Genomic DNA, 13,923 nt, shown 5'->3' with positions numbered 1-13,923 from the left:
TTACTAAAGGAAGGATATGTAAGAACATAAGAAATAGGAGCAGGAGTAGGCCATCTAGCCCCTCGAGCCTGCCCCACCATTCAATAAGATCATGGCTGATCTGAAGTGGATCAGTTCCACTTACCCACCTGATCCCCATAACCCCTAATTCCCTTACCGATCAGGAATCCATCTATCCGTGATTTAAACATATTCAACGAGGTAGCCTCCATCACTTCAGTGGGCAGAGAATTCCAGATATTCACCACCCTCTGAGAGAAGAAGTTCCTCCTCAACTCTGTCCTGAACTGATCCCCCCTTTATTTTGAGCCTGTGCCCTCTAGTTCTAGCTTCCTTTCTAAGTGGAAAGAATCTCTCCACCTCTACCCTATCCAGCCCCTTCATTATCTTATAGGTCTTTATAAGATCTCCCCTCAGCCTTCTAAATTCCAACGAGTACACTTGCAATAGAGGGAGTGGAGCAAGGGTTCATTCAACAAATCCCTGGAAGGATGGGAGTTTCCTAGGAGGAGACTGGGTCTCTATTCTCTCAAAGTTTCGAAGAATGAGGGCTGATCTTCTGTCACTCAACTGAGTTGAGGAGGAACTTCTTCACACGAAGGGTTGTGAATCTGTGTAATTCCCTGCCCAGTGAAGCAGTTGAGTCTACCTCATTGAATGTTTTTAAGGCAAGGATAGATAAATTTTTGAACGGTAAAGGAATTAAGGGTTATGGGGAGCGGGCGGGTAAGTGGAGCTAAGTCCACAAAAAAAAAATCAGCCACGATCTTATTGAATGGCGGAGCAGGCTCGAGGGGCCAGATGGCCCACTCCTGCTCCTAGTTCTTATGTTCTTATAATAACTCCAGATGTATCAATCTTGTTATGATCCTTATGAGTACAATAACCTTAAAATTAACATTCCCAGCCAAACCCATTGGAATAAAGCAATGAGAAAGATTTCACCTTCTAATAAATCTTGCGATAATCAAATTAAAATCAACATCAATGAATCATGCATTAAGAGACAAACAGTATTTGAATAGACAGGATAAATTTGTCTTTAAATATCTCAGACAATAAAAACAGGTTCCACAAAATCACAAACATTTCCCCCTCAGTATATTTGTCTCTAATTCCAGTTCCAGAGTCCCACAACTCTCTGTATTTCCCAGGGGGAGAAAGAAAGTGTTTTCCTCACAGATGTTGTCCAGAGGATGAAGTTTGAGTCTGTGTGTGAAGTTTGAGTCTTTGTGTGTGAAGTTTGAGTCTGTGTGTGAAGTTTGAGTCTGTGTGTGAAGTTTGAGTCTGTGGTGAAGTTTGAGTCTGTGTGTGAAGTTTGAGTCTGTGGTGAAGTTTGAGTCTGTGGTGAAGTTTGAGTCTGTGTGTGAAGTTTGAGTCTGTGGTGAAGTTTGAGTCTGTGTGTGAAGTTTGAGTCTGTGGTGAAGTTTGAGTCTGTGTGTGAAGTTTGAGTCTGTGTGTGAAGTTTGAGTCTGTGTGTGAAGTTTGAGTCTGTGGTGAAGTTTGAGTCTGTGGTGAAGTTTGAGTCTGTGGTGAAGCTACAAACAGAAGCTGTTCTGTTTCAAATCAAACTGCGGGACTTGGAAGAAAATGATGGGAAGATTTTACAAAGTCCCCTCCCCCACTCCCTCAGCTGGCAGCCCAGCACGCAGGCGCAGAGAGCGCTGCTGAACCGAGCTGTCCGGAGCAGGCGCAGAGAGCGCTGCTGAGCCGAGCTGTCCGGAGCAGGCGCAGAGAGCGCTGCTGAGCCGAGCTGTCCGGAGTAGGCGCAGAGAGCGCTGCTGAGCCGAGCTGTCCGGAGCAGGTGCAGAGAGCGCTGCTGAGCCGAGCTGTCCGGAGCAGGCGCAGAGAGCGCTGCTGAGCCGAGCTGTCCGGAGCAGGCGCAGACAGCGCTGCTGAGCCGAGCGGTCCGGAGCAGGCGCAGAAAGCGCTGCTGAGCCGAGCGGTCCGGAGCAGGCGCAGTGCGGCTGCCGCCAGCGGTCGCTCTCGATCTCTTTTTGGAGCCGCAGCCGCCGCAGAGAGACAGGGGGGAGGGGGAGATCACCGAGCGGCTTCTCGCTCTGGCCGGAGCCGCCAGCCGGTTGCCTGGAAACCTTGGCTGGAGGAGGTGCAGGGGGAGGGGAACAATGGGCGGGGCTCCCGGGTCCGCGAGCCGGGCCTGCGCCATGGAACCCCGCAACGTCACTGCGGAGCCGAGTAATTCCTATTGGCTGATTCAGGCAGCGCTCCATTGTGACGTCTCAATGCGGAAGTTGGCCACTGAGCTTCAGATTAAAGCTTCCACTTGGATTTGAAAAGACTTCGGCCATCAGTGAGTGGAAAAGCAGCAACACACTGCCACACCCGAGTGAGAGTGTTCCAGAGCACTGACTAAAGAGCTTTAACCAGTTACACAGCCTGAATAAATATCACACCATTCACAGCGGGGAGAGACTGTACTCGTGTTCTGTGTGTGGACAAGGCGTCAACTGATTGGCCACCCAAGGGAGAGGCAAGGACACCTGCACCATGGAGAAACCATGGAAATGTGCAGACTGTGGAAAGAGATACAGAGCCCCCTCTCTGCTGGATGCTCATCGGCGCAGCCACACTGGGGAGAGGCCATTCATCTGCTCTCAGTGTGGGGAGGGATTCGCTCTGTTGCCCAGCCTGCAGTCACACAAGCGAGTTCACACTGGAGAGAGACCGTTCACCTGCTCTCAGTGTGGAAAGGGATTCACTGTGTTATCCACTTTGCAGAGACACCAGCGAATTCACACTGGGGAGAGGCCGTTCACCTGCTCTCGGTGTAGGAAGGGATTCAACCAGTTATCCAATCTATGGACACACATGCGAATTCATACTGGGGAGAGGCCATTCATCTGCTCTCGTTGTGGGAAGAGATTCACTCGGTCATCCGACCTGCGGACAAATCAGCGAGTTCACACCGGGGAGAGGCCATTCACCTGCTCTCAGTGTGGGAAGGGATTAACTCGGTCATCCGACCTGCAGACACACCAGTGAGTTCACACTGGGGAGAGGCCATTCACCTGCTCTCAGTGTGGGAAGAGATTCACTCGGTCATCCGAGCTGCGGACACACCAGCGAGTTCACACTGGGGAGAGGCCATTTACTTGCTCTCAGGAAGGGTTTCAGTCAGTTATCCACCCAGCAGAAACACCAGCGAGTTCACACTGGAGAGAGGCCGTTCACCTGCTCGCAGTGTGGGAAGAGATTCACTCAGTCATCCCACCTGCGGAGACACGAGCGAGTTCACACTGGGGAGAGGCCATTTACTTGCTCTCAGTGTGGGAAGGGTTTCAGTCAGTTGTCCAACCTGCAGAGACACCAGCAAATTCACATGGGGAGAGACCATTCACCTGCTCTGAGTGTGGGAAGGAATTCACTCAGTTATCCCACCTGTTGAGACATCAGTGAAGTTACACTGGGGAGAAACTGTCCACCTGCTCAGTGTATAAAAAGGGTTCAGAATTTCATCACAGCTGCTGAGGCACCAACAAGTTCACAGGGGTTGGATTCTGCTGTTATTGTTTCTGCTCTCAGTTACATCCAGGACTGCATTTTGTTCATTCTCACAGTTAGTCAATGGGGAGGGTCGGAGGGTTTCTTTCTGCTGGACTGGCCGGTCTCACAACTTTGCCTCCAGTGAGCTGATGTTCTTTGAGTCTTGTTGCGAATACCTTGTTTTAAATTTCACAAGGATCACACAGTGACCGGGTGTGAGGAAGTTCAGAGATATTTAGTCAGCATTTCTGTTTGAAACTCCCCCAGATGCCCATCCAATTTCCTTTGTAATTGTTTATTGTCTCCATTTCCTCCACCCTCGTAGGCAGCGAGTTCCAGGTCATTACCATTCGCTGCATCAAAATATTCTTCCTCACATCACCCCCTGCATCTCTGACCTGAAACTTTAAATCTGTGTCCCCCTCGTCCATGTCCCATCAGCCAATGGGAACAGCTTTTCTTTGTCCACCTTATCTGCACCTGCCAGAATCTTGTCCACCTCTATCAAATCTCCCCTCAACCTCCTTTGCTCCAAGAGGAACAACCCCAGCCTGACATTAACAATAAAGAACAAACTAACAGAATATGTTAAGACCTGAAACCAAATGGGAATGTTTAATTTCTGTTTTAAAGATATTGTGAATATATTGTCCTGGACAATAAAGGAATTGGAATAACTCATCTTGGGTGTGGTTGAATGGAATATATCAATCTGGTATCCACCTACAGTCCAGTGAAAGTCTGGAACATGTAGCTGGAAATCCCTCCCGAACAGCACTGTGGGTGTACTTACACCTCAGGCATTGTAACAGTTCAAGAAGGCAGTGTTGGGGTTGACCATGTCTGAGGCAGCTACATACAGCCACATATTCTGTTATAATTGAAGGACTGCAGATTGAATGTGAGGCATTATGGGACTGGACTATCTTGACCACATTCCTGTGACTGCTCAGTTTCTGCAATCACGGACCATTAAAGCTGCTTAGCAGGGCCCCAACAGAGGACCTGGTGAGAATATTTACTCAGAATGAGTTAGAATGAATCTTATTCCAGGACCGGCTGGTGTTCAGCGGCTGAGATACCCGAATCTGTGAAGAGGAGGTCTGACCAATCAACAAACAGTGGGAGATAGTTGGTTAAGAAGTTAAAAAGCGTTCTCAGGCATTGTTTAAATTATTTTATCCCAAATTTGTGATAAGAACTGTGAGGGACATGTGACCCGTTAGTCGGTGAAGTAACGGTATACTCCAAATAGCACTGGACTGAAAAGCAGACCTCTGAGAGTAGATTCTAATGGTTATAAACTGACCCAAGCATGGCCAGTGAAAAATCAGAACTTGAGTGGGGACTGGACAGGTCTCTTACCTGCTAATTGGAAACTCAGAACAAGAAACTTTATCGATAAAATTATTAGAGAATACAGCCAACGTTTCGAGTCTGGAAGACACTTCATAACAGCTCTTGTAAAGGGTCATCCATACTTGAAACATTGGCTCTATTCTGTCTCCACAGATGCTGTCAGACCTGCTGACATTTTCCAGCATTTTCTGTTGTTGTTTCAGATTCCAGCATCCACAGTATTTAACTTTTATGATAAAATGATTAGTTCTGATTGGAATCCCCACGACCCTCCCGCAAAACAGAGTGATTGGTGGCAAAGGGAGAAAAAGGATAAGGATGATAAAGTCTGGGTTCTGATTCTCCGAGTTCATGGAGAATCAACAAAATGAGTAAAGCAGTTTATAAAGAACAGAAGTTACCCATCCCTAACAAAAACTGATCACATAAAAATAATTAGGTTGTGGAATATAACAAAAAAATTAAGAGCTGAAGTTTACAATCTAGTTTGTTTTGATTTATATACTTGTGTAAAGTGGGATTATTGAGGGCCAAGTTTTTGCTGCTCACTCCCCACCCCTTCAGGTTCTGTAGAAAAGTGAACCCTTTCAGCAGACAGTTCATTTCTTTTCAAATCATCTGAAAACTCGTGTCTATTTTAGTTTATAATTGAAGATTTCTGGGAATTGGCTAAGATGGGCTTTCGGCATTTTTAAAGTATAAAAAAGTGGTCTTGAGAAGGCAATTTGGTAGAGAGAGGTGGAGGGAGAGATGTTTACAGAGAGGTGTGGAGAGCTGTTGGTTTTACAAGTTATCCATGTTTTCGGAGCGGTCACTTCATGTCCTGGTCTGAGAGGGATGGAGAGAAGTCCGTTCAATTGTTAAAGTTAAACTTTCTCTATTAACTGTTAATCGATACTTTGCCTTTATCGTTCTGACTTGTTACAGTTTTAATGATTAATAAACTTTCTGAATTCGCGATTTAAACTGTCCTTTCTTGCCACATGGTTAAGACACTGGAACCTGGTGTGATTTACGATTAGGGAGGTTATTGTAAACAAGAGAACCCCCATAAATCTTAGTTCAAATAAATCAAAGTTCTGACAAATGGAATGCAATCCTTTATTACGAGAGAAATTGACCACAGGAGTAAAGATGTTCTGCTTCAGTTATACAGGGCGTTGCTGAGACTGCATCTTGAACACTCGGTGCAGCTTTGTCTCCTATTTAAGAAATGATACAAATGCATTGAAAGTGGTTCAGAGGAGGTTTAATAGATTGCTTCCCAATTCTTGACCCTCACAGTATAAATTTTGTCCGATTTTCCTTGTCTTCACCTCTGACAAAAAGTAATCCTGACTCAAAATGCTGTCTCTATTCTCTCTTTACAGATGATGTCAGACTTGCTGAGATTGTCCAGCATTTTCTGTTTTTATTTCAGATTCCAACAACAGCAGAATTTTGCCTTCATACCAACTATTGTTGGATAAGGGCATCAAAAATATCGGGTGTGGAACGAGAATGTGGAACGCAACTGTTATGGTGAAATTAAAATAATGGACACAAAATGGTTACCTGGCACACAAAATGGACTCTGGGAAGGGACATTAAAAGGCACTGGCTTTGGGCACAGTTACACAAAGAGTTAAAACCTGCAGTATCTGAATTGCTGCAGGAAGCTGGTCAGACCTGGGGCACTTTAAGACTTGAGATAAGTGCAGACCCAGAACAATGAGTTTGATAATAAGATCCGCCACTGATGGGGACATAAATGTAACGAGATCAGCCACTGATGGAGACATAAATACATAAATGTATATATCGAAACCAGTCATTGATAGAGGACATAACTGCGTAAATGTATCCATTCTATGTATAATGATGTGTTAACTGTCCATGTCTGTACCTGTCTGCTTGGAACGATGTGTTAATTGTCGATGTCCGTATCTGCCTACTCAACTTGTAACGATGTGTTAACGGCTAATGTCCGTACTATCTATTGTCTAAAAGGTACAAAGATGCTCAACTACCATTGTGTAGTTGAGAAGGTGGCTGCCAAGTACTGCGGAGTACCAGTGCTTTCTCCCAAAGCTTTGTCCGAAATAAAACTGTTTTGTTGAACCTCCAAGTCTGACTCCGAAGTGGTAAATTTCCCACAACACAACACAAACAGATCAGCCATGATCTAAATAAATGGGGGAGCAGACTCAAAGGGCCAAATGGCCAACTTCTGCTCCTCTGTCGAATGTTGGTCACAAATTCCTGAGGATTGTGAAACAAGGCTGGAAGATTCGCCTTGCTTGTGTTAGTGGGAAAATGTCCAGGAGAACCATCACTGTGAAGGACAGTTCTGGGATTAAAAGGTTGCCAGACTGGAAAAGGAAAACAATGGAAATATACTCTTGGGGAGTGAAAAATCACCTTGGACTCATTCTTGGAGAATTGAGTGTCAACATTCCAAGGTGGAATAAAATATAACCATTGAGTGGGACATTTGATGGTGTTAAGAGTAAAAGGGCAAAGTTCAATTTTACAGTTTAAGGGTTATGTTCCCGACAAAAAAGTGTTTCGTCATTGTTGCTTCCAGTTTGTTGGAGTAGAAGTCATAAAACTTGAAGTTTTGTCATGTGATTCTTTGATTTACTCATTGAGTTTAGAATTCATTTATTTAAATTATTGATCATTACAGAGATCCTAATAATTCATTCAAAGCCCTGTGTTTTGACTTCCCATTTGAGCCTGGGGCACCTTTCTGTCTCTCTGTTGCTTGTGTCAATGACAGCCAGGCGACGGAGCTGAGGGCTGAATTTAGCTGAGAATAATGAGGCCTGCGCCCCAGTTGGAAAACTGCAATGTATGTTGCAGTAATCGAGAGACAGGAAGGTGCTGGAGGACTGAGTGAGAAATGGGCCTCCAACCAATTGTTATATCGGTCACTCAGAGCTAAAGAGAAACTCGTCTCTTTAAATACATATACAGGGAAGAGGCTGCAATGAAATCTGCCCCTTTTAACACGCACAAAAGCTGGAGGATGAGATTGACAGGCTACAGGAGGAGTCCATTCAGCCCATCGTCCTCCTGCTATCTCTTTGAAAGAACTCTCTGATTCATCCAACTGCACTGTTCTTTCCCCAAATTCTTCCCACTCAAGTCTTTACCCTTTGGAGGTAAACTATTGAATCTGCTTTCAGGCAGATCAGAACAACTCACTGTGTCAAAAAATAAAATCTCATCTCCCCCTCTGGCTCCTTTGCCAATTACCTGAGAGGGATGACTTTCTGTTAAAGAACCTGACCACACCATTCACCCACTTTCCCTAAAGTGCATCAATCTCATCAGGAAAAGTCCAGAAAAATCAAATATTTTTACTGATAAAAGTCTATTAATGAAACAGAACATGGTTAAAACAAACAGAAAATGACTTGAGGATCAAAGACAACTAGAGTAAAAGGATGTTCACAATGTTCTGGACCCAAATGGTTTCTCTTGAATTCATCTGTAGCATGTTCCCTGCCCTCTTTGTGGAACACCTCCACTCAGTCCACAAGCATGTCCCTGACCTTCCGCTTGCTTGCCATTAGAATTCACCACCTTGCTCTCACGCTCACATTTCTGTCCTCGGCCTGCTGCAATGTTCCGGAGAAGCCCAACACAAGCTGGACAAACAGCCCCTCATCTTCCGATGAGGCACTTTACAGCCTTCTGGACTCAACATTGAGTTCAACAACTTCACACCCTGAACTCTCTCCTCCATTTTGATTTGTTGTTTTTTGCCGAGTCCCAGTCTACACCTTGTTTTCATGTTTTTTGCTTCCAGACAGAGCTGTCATTTATTCTGCCATTAACACTTACTCTGGACCAATGCTTTGTTTCTTTACCACAACCATTACCTCTCCCTTTGCCTTGGGTTCCGGGATATTTTTGTTATTTAATCTCACCCACCCCCTAACCAATTCCTGATTTTCCCTTTTGTTCTACCTGCCCCTCCCCCCTTTCTCACCAGCATCAAACCCATCACATTTCTCCCTCTCTTTAGTTCTGAAGTAGAGTTACATTGGACGTGAAATATTAACTCTGTTTCTCTCTCCACAGATGCTGCCAGACCTGCTGTGTTTTTCCAGTTCTTTCTGTATTTATTTTTGATCTACCTGTAGTGATAGGAAAAACACTATTTACTATCCCAGAAAAATAAATGTCCTTCATCAGCTTTTGTGGATCAGTTCAGTGGAAATGTGCTCTCCCAGGCTCAAAGAGCATCAGCCCATTGGAAGCAAAGTTGTGCGACCGGCCAGTCCAGCAGAAAGAAACCCTCCGACCCTCCACTTCACCAACTGTCAGAACGAACATGGTTCAGTCCTGGATGTGATTAACAGCAGCAATAACAGCAGAATCCAACCCCTGTCATCACTTATGAACTCGCTGGTGTCTCTGCAGGGATGTTGACTGAGTGAATCCCTTTCCACACACAGAGCAGGTGAATGGTCTCTCCCCAGTGTGAACTCGAACGTGTACCTGCAGTCTGGATAACTGAGTGAATCCCTTCCCACAGTGAGAGCAGGTAAGCAGCCCCTCCCCAGTGTGAACCCGCTGGTGTGTCAGCAGGCTGGATGCCCGGGTGAATCCCTTTCCACACACACAGCAGATAAATGGCCTCTCCCCAATGTGAGTTCGCTGGTGTTCCCGCAGGTTGAATGAATCAGTGAATCCCTTCCCACACACAGAGCAGGTGAATGGTTTCTCCCCAGTGTGAATTCGCTGGTGTCTCTGCAGGTGGGATGACGTTCTAAACCTCTTTGTGCAGTGAGAGCAGCTGAATGGTCTCTCCTCGGTGTGAATGTGCTGGTGGTCCCTCAGATCCTGAGACCTTTTGAATTCACTCCCACAGTCGGAGCATTTAAAGGGTCTCTCACTGGTGTGAACTCGCTGGTGTTCCTGCAGGTTGGATGTTGATCTAAATCTCTTTGAGCATTGAGAGCAGCTGAACGGTTTCTCCTCAGTGTGAATTCGCTCGTGTCTCAGCAGTTCCTGCGACCTTTTGAAGCTACTCCCACAGTCGGAGCATTTAAAGGGTCTCTCATTAGTGTGAGTGACTTTGTGGTTCAACAGCTTGGAGAAATAAGTGAATCCCATGCCACACACAGAGCAGGTGAAAGGCCACTCCTCAGTGTGAATACGTCGATGAATTTCCAGCCGAGATGGGAATCTGAATCCCTTCCCACAGTCCCCACATTTCCATGGTTTCTCCATGGTTCGGGTGTCCTTGTGACTCTCCAGGTTCAACAATCAGTTAAATCTCACACAGAACACGGGTACAGTCTCTGCCCACTGTGAATGCGGCGATGTATTTTCAGGCTATATAACTGGTTAAAGCTCTTTCCACAGTCAGTGCACTGGAACACTCTCACTCGGGTGTGCGTGCGTTGGTGCTTTTCCAGTCACACTGACGTTTAACGCCTTCTAAAGCAGACAGAACAGAGAAACATTTCTCCTTCTAGATGCAAAGGCCGATGGTATTCAGGTCCAGATGAATTGAGCGACTGTCAAACCTTGAACGTGGCGCATGATTTGGGACTCTGTCAATGGATCCTAACCTTCTGATATCCTATAAAAGGAGTTTGCAGCAGACATCACAGTCAGTACAGGATCAAAATTCAGAACAGATAATTCTAGTTTCTATCGAACATTCTTTCCCCACTCATTCCCCTAAATCTGTAAGTTGGTTAAGATGTGGGGGTTGTGATTAGTCATGCTCCTGAACTTGCTGCCTGTGAGGGTAGTCAAGCAGAGATGGTCAGTAATTTCTAAATGAGATTGGATGGGTGCTTCAGGGTTACAGAATGGGACCCTCTCCAGACTGACAGAATTGCTCAACAGAGAGTCAGCAGGGCCTTGAATTGTCCAATGGACTCCCCCTGTGCTATAATGGCTCTGACTGGAAATATATAACATAGCTACAGTACTATATTACAAGACAAGAAATAATAATGTACTTTATTATAGAACCATCCAATATTTATCACATAACCACACTGTCATAATTCTGTCCTCAGAGTTTTAAAGCACAGCAAGAGGCCCTTTGGCCCATCGTATTTGTGCTAGCTCTCAAGCACCAATCTGTTCTAATCCCACCTTTCATCACTTGGTCAGTAGCAGCCTTATATGTTATGGGTCTTCAAGTACTTATCTAAATGCTTCTTAATGTTGAGCGTTCCCACCTCTCCCACCCTTTCAAGCAGTGAGTTCCCGATTCCCACCACCCTCTGGGTGAAAATCTTTTCCCTCAAATCCCCTCTAAATTTCCTGCCCCTCACCTTAAATCTATGTCCCTGGATATTGACCCAGCTACTAAAGATCAGTGAACTGAGGGTTCATATTTTTGTACATCTCAATCAGGCTCCCCCTCAGCCTTCTCTGCTTTAGAGAGACCAATTCGAGCCTAACCAGCCTCTCTTCATGACTGACACGTTCCAGCCCAGGCAGCATCCTGGTGAATGTCCTCTGCACCTTCTCCAGTGCAATCACATCCTTCCTAAAGTGTGGCGACCCGAACTGCAGACAGTACTCGAGCATTTTATACACTCAGTCATAACCTGCCTGCTGTATATTTGATGCTTTGGCTAAAAAAGACAAGTATCCCATATCCCTTCTTAACAAGTTTATCAATCTGTCCTGCTGTGTTCAGGGTCCTATGGACATGCACCCCAAGGTCCCTCTGGTCTTCTGTACTCCTGGCGTCCTATTGTTCATTATCTGTTCCCTTGCCTTGTTAGTCCTTCCAAAATGCATCACCTCAGACATTTCAGGGTTAAATTACATTTGCCACTGTTCTGCCCATCTAACCAGCTCGTCCACATCATCCTGTAATCTAAGGCTTTCCTCCTCGCTATTTACCACATCACCAATTTTTGGACCATCAGCAAACTTACTGATCGAACCCCCACATTCATGTCCACAGGAAGTTCCGCGTGGCCATTGACACAGGGCCAGGACTCTGATTGGCTGGAGGACCATCGCCCATCCGGTCCTCCAAGCGTTACCATTGGTCAATCTGCCGCATGTAGACAATAAGGGGGCGGAACCCGAGCCCACGTGAGGGTGGGCGGGGCTTTGACCGCCAGCCGTGCTGAGCTGGTGTCCAATCCGCAGTGTGCTGCTTCTGTAACCAGTGATATTGCTGCCAATGGGACAGTGTGTGCTGGGAACGCCCCTCTGAGTCATTGTGACGGCACAATGGAGCCCTGCCTGAATCACCCAATAGCAATCACTCTGCTCCGCAGTGACGTCTCCAGGTTCAGGCGCACGGACCCGGGAGCCCCGCCCCCACCCATTGTTCCCCCAGTCTGTACATTCCACACATTGTTAGTCCAGTCAGATAGACATATATCTGTCTGGCCGCCTGCGTGGAGATTTCCAGCTCTCTGTGTCCAGGGCAGGATGTGGAGGCATTGGACTGGGGTAAACACAGTAAGAAGTTTCACAACACTCGGTTAAAGTCTAACAGGTTTACCTGGTAGCAAAAGCCACTAGCTTTCGAAGTGCTGCTCATTCATCAGGTTAGTGGGATTTCAGTTCACAAACAGGGCACAAAGACACAAACTCAATTTACAAAATAATGAGGCAGGACACAGTAAGAAGTCTCACAACAGGGCAGGAAGCAGTGAGCATGGATCTGTCAATCAGCACCTTCAGGAGAATTGGGAGGGTGAATATTAGATACAACAGAATGAGAATGGAGGGAGTATTGGGTAAAGGGCAGCACCGCGGAAAGCACTGCTGCCTCACAGCGCCAGGGACCAGGGTTCAATTCCCAGCTTGGATCACTGAGTCTGCGGACTCTGCATGTTTTCCCCGTGCTTGCATGGATTTCCACCGGTCACCTCCCACAGTCCGAAAGACGTGTTGGTTAGGCACATTGGTTACACTGAAGGAGAATTTGGCATGGCCAAACAAGTGCCGAAGTGTGACAACTCAGGGACTTTCACAGTAACTTCATTGCAATGCTAATGTAAACCAACTTCTCCCACTAATAAATAAAAAGGATTCAGATTTACAGCTTTTGGGGAATAAGAGAGGAAATAATGTTCCATCGAAACTAAAATTGTTTGTTCTGAATTTCTATCTTGTACTGACTGTGATGTCTGTTGTAAACACCTTTTACAGGATATTAGAAGGCGAGGATTTACAGACAGAAATCTCCAACTTCACGTACAGATCTGACAGTCACTTGATTCCTTGCGACCAGAATATCATCGGCTTTGAATCTAGAAGGAGAAATGTTTCTCTGTTCTGTCGGTTTAGACCATAAGACACAGGAGCAGAATTAGGCCACTTGGCCCATCGAGTCTGCTCCGCCATTCAATCATGGCTGATATTTTTCTCATCCCCATTCTCCTGCCTTTTTCCCATAACCCCTGATCCCCTTATTAATCAAGAATCTATTTATCTCTGTCTTAAAGACACTCAATGACCTGGCCTCCACAGCCTTCTGCGGCAAAGAGTTCCACAGATTCACCACTTTCTGGCTGATGAAATTCCTCCTCATCTCTGTTTTGAAGGATTGTCCCTTTCGTCTGAGGTTGTGCCCTCTAGTTCGAGTTCTTCCTACTAATGGAAACATCCTCTCCACGTCCACTCTATCCAGGCCTCGCAATATCCTGTAACTTTCATTAAGATCCCCGCTCATCCTTCTAAACTCCAACGAGTACAGACCCAGAGTCCTCAACTGTTCCTCATAGGACAAGCTTTGGGGCGGCACGGTAGCACAGTGGTTAGCACTGCTGCTTCACAGCTCCAGGGAATTGGGTTCGATTCCCGGCTTGGGTCACTGTCTGTGTGGAGTTTGCACATTCTCCTCGTGTCTGTGTGGGTTTCCTCCGGGTGCTCCGGTTTCCTCCCACAGTCCAAAGATGTGCGGGTTAGGTTGATTGGCCATGCTAAAAAATTGCCCCTTAGTGTCCCGGGATGTGTAGGTTAGAGGGATTAGTGGGTAAAATATGTAGGGATATGGGGGAAGGGCCTGGGTGGGATTGTGGTCGGTGCAGACTCGATGGGCCAAATGGCCTCTTTCTGTACTTTAGGGAT

The sequence above is a fragment of the Mustelus asterias genome, unplaced genomic scaffold (assembly GCF_964213995.1).
Source record: "Mustelus asterias unplaced genomic scaffold, sMusAst1.hap1.1 HAP1_SCAFFOLD_731, whole genome shotgun sequence".
Lineage (NCBI taxonomy): Eukaryota > Metazoa > Chordata > Chondrichthyes > Carcharhiniformes > Triakidae > Mustelus > Mustelus asterias.
The sequence above is the reverse complement of the archived record's forward strand: the minus strand, read 5'-3'. Positions refer to the sequence as shown.